Consider the following 12,131-nt stretch of genomic DNA (forward strand, 5'->3'; position numbering starts at 1 on the left):
GAAAGAGAGCTTGGGTGAGTGGGAGATCCCAGCTGGATCAAAAACAGAGAGGGAGAACAAGGAATAGGAGACCATGGTAAATGAAGACCACATGAGAATAGGAAGAAACAAAGTGCTAGAGAGGCCCACAGAAATCCACAAAGATACCCCCACAACAGACTGCTGGCAATGGTCGAGAGACAATCCGAACTGACCTACTCTGGTGATGGGATGGCCAAACACCCTAATTGTCGTGCTAGAAACCTCATCCAACTACTGATGGATCTGGAGGCAGAGATCCATGACTAGGCCCCAGGTGGATCTCTGGGAGTCCAATTAGCGAGAATGAGGAGGGTTTATATGAGAGAGAATTGTTGAGACCAAGGTCGGATAAAGCACAGAGACAAATAGCCAAACAAACGGAAACACATGAAATATGAACCAATGGCTGAGGGGTCACCAACTGGATCAGGCCCTCTGAGTGGGTGAGACAGTTGATTGGCCTGATCTGTTTGGGAGGCATCCAGGCAGTGGGACCGGGTCCTGTGCTCATTGCATGAGTTGGCTGTTTGAAACCTGGGGCCTATGCAGGGTCCCTTGGCTCAGCATGGGAGGAGGGGACTGGACCTACCTGGACTGAGTCCACCAGGTTGATCTCAGTCTGTGGGGAAGGCTTTGCCCTGGAGGAGATTGGAATGGGGGGCGGGCTGGGGGGAGGTGAGGGGGGGCGGGAGGGGGGAGAACAAGGGAATCTGTGGCTGATATGTAGAACTGAATTGTATTGCAAAATAAAAATTAAAAAAAAAAAAAAAAAGAAAAAAAAATACTTTTAAATGTCGCAAACTTTTGAAGTTACAGTAAAAAAACAGTTTCAAGTGTGCTGTTTTTGGAAATATGAAACATTTTTATTGAAATACATACTAAAATGAAATGTATCTGTGCAGGAGGAAAATATGTGGGGAAGGAACAGCCAGAGAGGTTTGAAGGAACCAACCATCTGCAGATGTCATGTGTATTGGATCAAGTTATCAGGAATCATGAGCAAGAGCTATTCCCACGAATCATGGTAGTACACCCTGATTGCCTACAGCAGACTATGTCCAAGACAAATCACATGCCACAATATGTGGCTTTGGGGCTTTCAAACTATTGGTGTGATAGATTCATTGGGTCCTTATTAGACCACACTCAGAATGATTAGATTTTGAAGAACATGTATCTAAAAATTGTCTATCATATTTATACCAGCTTGAAGAGTAGATAACTGAGAGGAAACCAATAATATGGTACAAGGTTAAATTATCTTATTTCTTCCAAGCATACTAATTTCTAAGCAATCCTGCCAATTAATTCACAACTAAGGATCATCTCACAGGCCAGGCCCATAGTGTTTTAAGTTTATTAAGATCATGAAATTTTGCCTATCACTCAGGTATGGAGAGCACATACTACTTTTGTTTCTGTTTATGTATGAAAGCATGCATGAACATAGCTTTCCAATCAAAGCAAAGTATATGCTTCATGTGGTAGCCCAATACAGAGATAGGTAACAACTTCTATGGCCTCCACCTGATTCATTTTAATTTATTTATCACTAACATATTGCTAATCAGAATGGAAAGTGCACTGATTGACTTGTTGTCATGATATCTGTTTGATCATTGTTGCTTTCCTTTATATAAAATCCATCACTGCTAGTAGATTGGCGATGTACTATATAGGTCCTGAGTATTTCCTGTCAGCATTACTAGACTTTAGTGTAGATAGAGTTTTCTTGCCTGGCCCACAGTCAGGACAAATCTCTCTCTCCCGCCAGTCCCACAGCCTCTCAGACCCGACCAAGTAAACACAGAGACTTATATTAGTTACAAACTGTATGGCCGTGGCAGGCTTCTTGCTAACTGTTCTTATATCTTAAAATAATCCATTTCCATTAATCTATACCTTGCCACATGGCTCCTGGCTTACCAGGATCTTCCCATGCGGCTTGTCATGATGGCGGCTGGCAGTGTCTCCCTTCCAGCCTTCCACTTCCCAGAATTCTTCTCCTTGTCCCGCCTATACTTCCTGCCTAGCCAATGGCCAATCAGTGATTTATTTACTGACCAATCAGCAACACACTTGACATACAGACCATCCCACAGCACTTTAGCTTCATAAAATTTTCATAAAACATCTTCAAAAATTATTTACTGTAAAATATTTCAGAGATTGTGAAACCCTATTCTAGTAATTTGCAAATATAGCATAAATAATGGCAGAATTTGGGTAGCATAAGAGAAATTCCTTATGATTTTAATATCATTAGCCGTATAAGAATAAGCATAGGAAAGGGAACAAAGAACACTTGAAAGTCAAAGTTGCTGGGTCTGTTGGCACATACCTGTAATGTTGGCCGTTGGGAGGAAGAGTAAGGAGGATCAAGAATTCATGGCCACCCTTAAATACAAGGCAACTACTAGATAAGATCATGCTACATAAGACTGTCTGAAATAAAACAACAACAACAAAAATCACCAACTAAACTTTGCATTAATTTTTATTTTATTTTCAACCTCAGGTCTTAGAGATATTTTTCACGTATTAAACAAACAAAATTTTTTTATATGTCTAAATGTTAATTGCAATCCTTTGATGATTCATTTCAATGAAAACATTTACTTACTAGCCATATTTAAATGCTGAAAATTATCTTCAATAATTATTTGTAACCAATTGGATTACATAAATTCTGAAGGTAAGACAATTTCAGTGAAGACAAAGTCATTAAAATACATGAGATATCTCAACTGGAAAATCCTAATGGGCTTAATGTCATTTCCAAGTGAAATGACATCTTAATTTATACCAATATTAGGATATTCAGAATCATAAGATTTAACTGTTTAGAAAGTATTATTCTTTATACATCATAGTGTTTTTAAATTGTGAGAAAACAAAATTATGAGGAGAAATTACCTAATGGTCAATATATAATTTGTATTTTAATCAAATAAAATAAAAGCTTAAAAAAGAATTTAAGATGTTTGACTTAAAGTACAAGGACTGGGTTTCATCTAATTGAGATTTGGGCCAAAGGGGTCCCATTTGAACCTACAAACAAACCAGGTATTGACAAGACTCTGGATTGCTATAAACAAACTAATAGCAAAAGTCCCATTGCTGAAGACAGCACCTACACAGTTCCCTGAACCTGGATAAACTGAGCTAGTGACTACACAGAATCTGTACCACTGCATGCTAACGTTGGGTACAGGAAGGCATTCTGCACACTGCTAAAAGGGAAATGTGAAGACAACTAAATCCCCTTCTATCAAGAATGGTGTCCTGCCTGCAAGATATGCTAGTGCAACAGTGTCTTGTAAGAATAACCAACTAATATCTAATTTGACTTAAGGCACATTTCACAAGATGGAAATGATACCTGACACTGCTTGGGTGACCAAGAACCTGAGACCAGATAGCCCAGGAACCTAGTTTAAAACAAAATACTACTATTTCAAAAAATGGCAAGTAGCAATAAAATGATCCCTAATGACATTCTGCTGTACTCATAGACCATTGCCTTGCTGAGCAATGATAAGAGAAACTTCTTCCTGCAACTGATGGGAAGAAATAAAGAGAGCCATAGACATTATTCATAGAGTGAGAGATCCTGGAACTCTCATCCATAAACGGTATATCTCCATCAATCTCTGGCTTCAGGGCTTAGAGAACCATATATAAGAGGTGGTGGAAACAATGGAATGGAAGACTCCAAGAAAACAAGGCCCTCTAAATCAACATGGTCAACACATGTGAACACAGAGAATGGGGTTGCATGCACATCGTCTGAATAAGTCTGTACCAGATAGGGTTCGCGAACTAAAAGTGATCACATGTCCCTATCCCTAACCCCAAAACTATCTCCAATGGATAGCCATTTGCAATGAAAATTTAGTTTTCTCTTAGTGAGTCACTACGAATCAAACTACTATTAAGGGTAGGATACAGGCCCAGCAATAGCTGGCCAACACAAAACAAACTCAATGGTATCTTTAGAGGTTCCTTTTCTCAGAACATTGTTTTAGGGCTTTTTCTTTTTTAAAGTTTTATGTCATTCTTAGTTTTTTTTTTTTTTTTAAATTATGATACCTCTTTTCACCCTACAGGGCTTTTGAATATCTATTATGGCTCCCTGGTTAGTGTTTTTACAGGATTCCAGAGTGTGTGAATGAGTGGCTTTCTTCATCTATATCTGTTTCATCTACCTTTTCTTGGAATCTTTGCCTTCTGTTTGTTTGCTTAGGCTTTCTGATGTATTAGTTTTGTTTTCTCTCAGTTATTTTATTATTATCAATTAGAAGCTTGTTGTTTTTCTTACCTAATTAGAGGCAAAATGGCTGTTGATCCTGATAGGAGGGGAGATAGGATGGAACTTGGAGGAGTAGAAGGAGGGTAAACTGTAATCAGGATATATTATGTGAGAAAAAAAGAAAAATGCAATAATAATCAGGGATTCAACATTGACTCTATGATGAATGTCAAATTCACAGACAACACACATATTCATATATGTAATGTACAACTAATCTCATGCTTACTATGTGATGGACACTGTTCCTAATACTTTCCCATATTATTTCTATGATGCTAGCACTATTTTCTTTTTCATTCAAAAATAGCCATCAGGCCTCCAGATAAATAGCCAAGATGCTGTGATCTCCAAACTGGTGTGTGTGTGTGTGTGTGTGTGTGTGTGTGTGTGTGTGTGTGTTCACAGGGAGTAGGGAGTAGGTAGGTGGTAGAGGGTCACTAATTTCTTTTGTGAGTTTATAATCAAGAATAAATGTGTCAGGGTCACCAAAAATCAGGAGAAGAAATTAAGTAACAGAGTTTGTCCTCATGAGGACCTTATTAGTTCTGTCAAATCAAAACTTTTCGCGGGCTGGGGGGAAGGTGAGGGGGGCGGGAGGGGGGAGAACAAGGGAATCTGTGGCTGATATGTAGAACTGAATTGTATTGCAAAATAAACATTAAAAAAAACTTTTTGAAAAGAAGACTGATGAATTTATATGGAAACTATTATTTAATATAATTCATAAATTCACAAAACCTTGTCTTCTTTGTTTTCATTTAACACAAAACAGCACATTTGTTCAAAGTACAGAAAATTATTTCATTATTTGGAGCATGTAAAACTGAGATTATTCTAAATAATTTGTTTTTTAGTCATCAAAACTATGGAAACCTTTCATCTATTTCAGTCTGTTATTTAGATTTTTTTTGTATTTTATTATTAAGCCCTTTCTTCTCTCCTGTTGGGAAAATGGATATTGTTTTCACCATTTCAACTATAACTAGCTCTCTAGAATATAGATGCTTTCATAGACTTAGCCATGTATGCCTTTTGCACATTAAAACTGCATGCTGCATATTTTCTTTCTGTTTCCTGATAGCGTCATTCTTTCAGAAATGTAAGTTCTCATACGGCAAAGAAAAATAGTAAGCAATGTTCTTCTTTACCTGATCCCATTCCACATTGATACCATTCTTGCCTTTCCTAAACACTGTGAAAAGACATTGGAATGGGCTAACCACTTCACAGTAAAATGTCTCCTCTGGTCCAGAAGGAACTTCATTTGCTCTTTGTGGAGTTGTGCTATTATTTTTGTAGATAAAATACAGTTGTCTTGGTTTGGGAATTTGTCTTAGCCTACCCACAGTTACCTCTGAGTTTGTAATATTGGAAAGTCCATGATAAATATTTTAAACCTTACGTATTATTTTCATAAAAAGTAGTAGTATTCTTTATTTTTTCTCCTCACAAACTCCACTCCATCTAGATGACCATGTAGTGCTATAATGAAATAGTGAATGTTCTTTATTTATATTTTATTTTCAATTTTTAGACCCATTATCCTTATTTCTTCATTTCCTGATTTTGTATTAGTTCTTTGAGAATTTCATACAACACATTTTGATCATGTTTATCACCTCTCATAAATCCTTCCCGATTCCCTATCCACACAACTTTGTGTTTTTATTAGGAACAAAACAAAAACAACAACAACAAAAACCACATCAAGTCAAATATGTGCTTCCCAAATGTTCTTGGAAGTGTGGCCTTCAGCTGGAGTGTTCAGTTGACCTACCAGTGGCTACACTCATGCAAATTGACTCTCTCTCTCTCTCTCTCTCTCTCTCTCTCTCTCTCTCTCTCTCTCTCTTTCTCTCTCTCTCTCCCATCAGTCACCAGCAACTCCTCATCCAAGGGTGGGTCTTAATGTTCCATTCTTCTCTCTGTGCTTAGACATTGTCTGGTTTGAGCTGCACTGGTCTCGTCCATGCTGACGCAAGCACTGAGAGTTCACGAGTGCAACCTCTCTGCTGTGTCTGGAAACACAGTTCAGTTGTAGTCATCCTCTGCTGCTGGCTTGCACAACTATTCTATGCCTTCTTCTGTCATGATCTTTGAGCACTGGGAAGAAGGTGTATGATATAGATGCCCCATTTAGAGATGAGTGGTCCATAGTCTCTTATCCTATGTACCATTACCAGTTTGGGGTCTTTGTGTTGATTACCATCTACTGTAAATAGAATCACTTTAACACTCTTAAATACGAAATTGAAGAAGATAATATAAAAATGGAAAGACCTCCCATGTACATGAATAGGCAGGATTAATATGAAAATAGCCACCCTACCAAAAGCAATTCATAGACTTAATGAAAACATCATCAAAATTTCAAAGATATTCTTCACAGAAATTGAAAAACATTTCAAAGCAAATTAAAAAAGACCCAAAATAAAGAAAACAATCCTGAATAATAAAAAGTACTGTTGGAGCTATCAGCGCCCTAGATTTGAACTTATACTGCAGGGATTTTCTAATATGCCAGCCTGTTACTGACATAAAAATGTATGTGCTGATAAATAGAAATGAATTCATTGAACATATAAGCCTATATTCATAAAGACATTTTTTTTTCTCAAAGAAGCCAACAATTCACATGGGAGAAAGACAGCATCATCAACAAACAGTCCTGGTCAAACTAGATAGCTACATGTAAAAGATTGAAAGTGGATACGTATCTTTCTCCCTACAAAAAGCTCAATTACACATGGATCAACACCCAATATTTTGAATCAGATAGAGGAGAAAATTTAAGAGCACTTACTATATCTTCAGGAAACCAGGGTTTGATCCAGAAACCCACACCAGGTGGCTCCCGACTTCCCATAACTATTATTCCAAGGAGTCTGACATCCCTTGGCATTCTTTGGCACTTGCATGAATATGGCACATATAAATCTGTGCAGGCACACAAACATACACATGAAAGTAACAAAATCTTTAAAACTAAATTAGACTCCTTGTGACTAAACTAACTTCTATACAGCAAAGTGTAGCTAGAGTTTTCCTGCCTGGCCCACGGTCTGGATAAATCTCTCTCACATGCTAGTCCCACAGCCGCTCAAACCCAACCAAGTAAACACAGAGACTTATATTGGTTACAAACTGTATGGCTGTGGCAGGCTTTTTGCTAACTGTTCTTACAGCTTAAATTAATCCATTTCCATAAATCTATACCTTGCCACATGGCTCGTGGCTTACCAGCATCTTCACATGCTGTTTGTCATGGTGGCGGCTGGCAGTGTCTCTCTGACTCAGCCTTCCACTTCCCAGCTTTATTCTCCTCCTTGTCCCGCCTACACTTCCTGCCTAGCCAATGGCCAATCAGTGTTTTATTTATTGACTAATTAGCAACACATTTGCCATACAAAACATCCCACAGCAGCAAAGCACATCATTGGAGAGAATTGTCAGTTATAGAATAAGGGAAAGAAAACATTTATTAGCTGTACATCTGATGGAGGCTTTATATCTGGAAAATCCAAAGGACTGAAAAAAAACAAAACAAAAAAAACCCAAAAATTAAACAATAACAAAGAAAAGGGAAAATGAAAAGAAAACAACAACAAAACATTAAATCAAAATGAATGGAACATGAAAGCAAGTCATGAACTTGCAAAAGGAGAAATTTTCATAGGAGGAAACATAAAACTTTTAGCACCCTTAGTTGTCACACAAATGCAAATTAAGCTAATTTGATATTTCATGTTACCTCCATCAGAATGGCTGAGATTTAAAAAAAAAGTGATAGCAAATTTTAGCATCGGTGTAGGTATAAGGAAACATTAGTAAGTGGTAGTAGGAGTACAAACTAGTGTAACCACTCTCCAAACCAGTGAGGAGGTTATTCAAATATTATCTACCACATTAGCTAAGCTTATCCCACACTCTTGTTCATGTAGCCAAAGGAATGTGTGTTCTACTATAGAGATACCTGAATATCCATATTTATTGCAACCCTATTCATAAGAGCCACAAATGGAAATAGTCTAGAAGTGTGTCAATTGGAGAAGGAATAATGAAAATATGATACATTTACTCAGTGGAACAATATTCTGTTGTTAAGAAAAGGAAATGATACTTTCAGGTAATGGATGGATGAAATAATTTTGAATGAAATAACCCAGACCCAGAAAGGCAAATACAATATTTTTTTGGATCTTAATTACATATATATATACATATATGTATATATATATATACATATATATATATATAATCTTTATATATGTGTGTTTAATTGTGAATTTCCATTGGTTATTCAGCGTTTTCAGACGTAACAGAATTGATGGACTATATGCATATAAACATATATACTATAAATATATACAGGAATATACATACATATATACATATATGTCATAAATATATAATTATTAGAGTGTCACACAGGATGTGGTCTCAGTAGTAGAAAGGACTGTCTCCTACTGCAACAGCAAAGAACCTGGTAGCTGTTCAGTATAGGAGATTTAACATCTCAGCTATCCTGAGAATTCCTAGACAGATGCTGGTCTTACCCCAACAAATAAATTCTAATACTAATGATGGGAAATCTTAGTAGCAAGACAGATGATGTTGCCTGTGAGAGTGGGAGCAAGCAGGCAAAAAGCAAATCTTCTTTCTTCTATACTCTTTTTATAGAGACTACAACCAGGAAGTCTAGTTTATGGTGGGTTTTCCCTATTTAAATGATCTACCGCCCTCCAAAAAAAAAAATACAAAATAAAACAAAAACAAACAAACAAAAAAACCTAACAGGTTTTTTCAACTGGTTAGGTTTTAGTTGATTCCAGATGTAGTCAAGTTGACAGACAGCCAAGATTAGCCATCACACCATAGAAGATGGGAATTAGTATGAGTCCATGGCAAGGGATCCTCAAATAAGAGGAAGTAGAACTCAGTGGTATAAAACGTTAAAGGAGAATGATGGCACAGGAGGGGTTGACTTCGGGTGAAAGATGGGAAGGAAGTATATGGAATTGAGTACAGGGAGGGCTAAGTTACACCAATGACCTTTTTAAAAAGTCATATGGAAATCTACTATGTAGAAGACACACACGGGAGCACATGCACACATGTGCACACGCACATACTCATATACAATAAAAGAATGAAAACTGAGTCACATTATAATGGTATATGTCCCTTGTAGACACCACAGGCCAGCAAAAGCACAGTGCCCAAAATGGTTTACCTCTTCTGGAGCTGTAGGTCATTAAATTCCCCAAGATACCCAAACAATTCAGGCTATTGGTAATCCTATTGGTTATCTTGCAGAAATTTACAATAAGACCTCATTGCTAAGATAACATGCTTGAGTCCTATAGGGCAGAAAAGGCAAGCTGATTATCACCTGGAAACTTCATTCCTACTAGTTATCTTTCATAGCATAGAAGGTACTATGAAAACTACCACAGGAGAAAAGTAAACAGCAACCCTACGTAGCTATTCTGCCAAGACATTCCTGGTGATGCAACAGTGGCATAAACCTCATGATAGTACACAACAACTCTCTGATTGGATCTAAGTCCTGATATGCAAGATGGAACATATTCCTTATACCATTGTCAGGCCAAGAACCTGTGGCTAGTCAGTCATAGGCACTGTGGGGTGAAGCAAGCTGTTATATGGACACACTGGTTACATGGACATATGTCTGTGAAATGGACATAATATAAACCACTGCAAATGACTTAAAATTATATCTACAGATGAATGTGTCCCTCAACCCTCATCAGATAAAAAAAAAAACCCCACAAAAACAAAAATTTGGTCATGTAATGTAGAGGTTGCTAGCATGTAACTTACACTGTAGACCTGGCTGACATTTATCTCATGGTAGAATGTTCTGATCTAGCCTTCAAATTGCAGGGTTAATAGACATGAGACACCTTGCCTGGTGTTTACAAGTTCTGAAACCATCTGACTTCAATGTTATGACCACAGACCTAGTCTGACATTGTCATCGCTCTTTGGAACAACCCCCCCACCACCATAGTTAGTTATTCAATGGGAATCAGGTTTAGTCATAAATTGCAAGAATTGTCTGCTTCTTCCTATGTGTGGACCTCACTGTGACTATGTTTTGTTAAGGTGAAAAGAAGATTATTTAAGGTGAAAAAGAAAGTAAAAGATCAATACTAACTTCACACAAAGTATCCAGTAGTTTCTTAGAAGTGTATAAAGTTATTATATCAAAGTGTCATGAAAATCTCAAAACAAAGTAATTAAGCCGGGCGGTGGTGGCGCACGCCTTTAATCCCAGCACTCGGGAGGCAGAGCCAGGCGGATCTCTGTGAGTTCGAGGCCAGCCTGGACTACCAAGTGAGTCCCAGGAAAGGCACAAAGCTACACAGAGAAACCCTGTCTCGAAAAACCGAAAAAAAAAAAGTAATTAATATTTTCTCTTTAAAAGTGAGAAGGCTGGACTTTTGTTAATCGATATGAGCTGTAAGTAGCAAATATGATACAGAAAGTAAAATTGGAATGCAATTCTTTGAGTGAGAGATATGACTCAGTGGTAGAATAGAATACCACGCCTACAGACCTGATTTGATCTAAATAATCAAAGCAAACCACAAACAAAACAGCACCAAAAGAAAGAAATAGTCATGATTTTCATAACTTCCAACGTGAGCTTTGATTTAAGTAAAGTTATTAAATTTTCGCCTGTGTGAACTTTATCTTACCATGTTAAATGAGCACAGAGCAGGAGGGGTTTGATATTATTTTGGCTAATCAGAATTCACTAGTGTTCTACAAACCTCATAATCACAATTTCACACAAAAAAAGATTACAAATCACTTTCAGGATAATGTAAACTATTTTGACAGTACAGTATTTTTTAAACTTTGTGTTTAAGAAGCTCCCTCTCTTCTCTTTTTTTTAGGCATACTCTTCATAAAATCTTGCCAGGGAATGAAATTTTAGAGCCCAAGACCTACCAAAAAATCCCTAAATACACAAAAGTCAGGTTCAATTTGTAGATCACTCTTTGCATATTAGGATCAGAGATAATGTTCACAGGAGATATAAAAACACTGTGGTAAAATATTTTTTTCTGTAGATATCAGACTGATGACAGCTCTCATTGCTCATGTTAGAAAAATCTAATTTCACAGCCAGTTTCAAATTCCTGCTGTTTCAGCAGGGCTTGCAGAATATAGGAACTAGCAGAGTAAGCTCCTGCTGCAAAGCATCTATGAAATCCATAATTCTGAACACTTCATAAAAAGTTTTCATTGCTTTCAGATGCTTCTTAAAATGAACAAAGTTTCTTTGTAAATGAATCCTCAGAAACAGTTTAAAGCCAATCTTACCTATCTGCAGTAGCTAAGTCCTATTGCCACATGGTATGGACTACGTTCAGATTAAAATACTTTGTACAGTATGAGCTCTTATATAGAAATGGAATGAAGTGTGCTGAAAGAGCTAGATACGATCTGAGTGCTGCTAGCCTTTGACATAAAAACACTAGAAAGTAAAATAAGTACATTTTATACTCAAAAATTGAGAGTTAGATAATCCTTTCAAATTCCTACACTCAAAACAAGCATATTTCACCACAGATAGCAGTTTCCTTGGTACAAATTCCCTTAGGTTCCTATAAAATGTGACATCAAAGTAAAGATTTGTCATGTTGGTTCTTCACGAACTTGAAAACTCATTACCTTCAGGTTTGGTCAGATTTTCTTTTGTCCATTGGCTTTTTAATGAGTGCAACTTAAAATCTGAGATTAGTAAAGTCAATAGTGC

Source organism: Peromyscus eremicus, chromosome 2 (genome assembly GCF_949786415.1).
Source record: "Peromyscus eremicus chromosome 2, PerEre_H2_v1, whole genome shotgun sequence".
NCBI lineage: Eukaryota > Metazoa > Chordata > Mammalia > Rodentia > Cricetidae > Peromyscus > Peromyscus eremicus.